The sequence below is a fragment of the Dasypus novemcinctus genome, chromosome 17 (genome assembly GCF_030445035.2).
Source record: "Dasypus novemcinctus isolate mDasNov1 chromosome 17, mDasNov1.1.hap2, whole genome shotgun sequence".
NCBI lineage: Eukaryota > Metazoa > Chordata > Mammalia > Cingulata > Dasypodidae > Dasypus > Dasypus novemcinctus.
Window position 1 is genome coordinate 55,551,927 of NC_080689.1, and position 1,244 is coordinate 55,553,170.

Genomic DNA, 1,244 nt, shown 5'->3' on the forward strand with positions numbered 1-1,244 from the left:
CACTGATGGATAGGACTCTCTTGCTTGCAGTTGTAGATTCTCTCGGTTTCTTGGTATGATTGTTGACCTTTCCCACCTTGTTGTAAGTTGTCCTGGGTGAGTCCAATGAACCAGAAAGTGGGTTTTGCAACTCCACTGAGGCTCAGGACCCTGCTGGCACATGGACAGCCCAAAGATTCAAGTCTATTGGACATACACCTACCAACTCCTGTACCAACTATAGATTAAAATAGAAGGGACAGAAGAGGTATATGTAGAGAAGTTACAACTGAGTTCAACACTGTCATACTCAAGAGCACAAACTCCAAAGGAGTGCCCACTGGCAAGGCACCAAACTCGAAAGCTATCTGCCATGACCATAGGACCCAGGTGTCTCCAGAGCCCTCAGGAGCCCCCACTATTTTGGGTAATATCTACTTTTGCAGTCTATGAGATCCTGCTGAGACATGCATAAGCGTCACCTCTGGGATGACCTCCTGACTCACTTTGAAGTCTCTTAGCCATATAAACTCATTTGTCTTTACCTTTCCCCCTTTTATTCAAGGTATTTTTCCAGTTGCATTGCCAGTTGGTGCCTGCTAGTAATCCCTCAGTGCCACATTTGAGTAACATGGAGGCTCTCAGGAGATAATACTTAAGCATCCCACAGAACTAGGCTAAGTTGCAATTTCAAGAGCAAAGGCTCACAAGCATAGTCATCAATATCGAGGGCCCATCAATGGACCATTCTTCTTCAAAAATATGGAACTCTTCACGAATTTGCGTGTCATCCTTGTGCAGGAGCCATGCTAATCTTCTCTGTATTGTTCCAATTTTAGTATATGTGCTGCCAATGTGACCATCCAGTTGACTTTTGACAAGGGTGCCAAAATTATTCAATTGAGAAAGAATGGTCTCTTCAACAAATGGTGTTGAGACAACTGCAAAACCATGTGCAAAAGTGTGAATTTTTACCTCTACCTCATACTGTATATAAAACTTAACTCAGAATGGATCAAGAACCTAAATAAAAGCTAAAACCATGAAACTCTTAGAAGAAAGCATAGAGGTAAATCTTCAGGACCTTGTACTAGGCAATGGATTCTTAGATATGATGTCAAAAGCACAGGCAACAAAAGAAGAAAAATAGATAAATTGGACTTCATCAAAAATTAAATTTTTATGCATCAAAGGACATTATCAAGAAATTGAAAAGACAACCTACAGAATGAGAGAAAATATTTGTAAATTATATATCCAAAAAG

The 1,244-nt window shown here is 40.4% G+C and overlaps 1 non-coding gene across 1 annotated transcript; it reads right to left on the reverse strand.

Annotated features, from left to right (window-relative positions):
* Positions 1–735: 735 nt before the first annotated feature.
* LOC111759608 (U6 spliceosomal RNA) lies at positions 736–842 on the reverse strand. Its single transcript, XR_002793537.1, has one exon. It is a non-coding gene; the product is annotated as a U6 spliceosomal RNA (small nuclear RNA).
* Between the last annotated feature and the right edge of the window lie 402 nt (positions 843–1,244).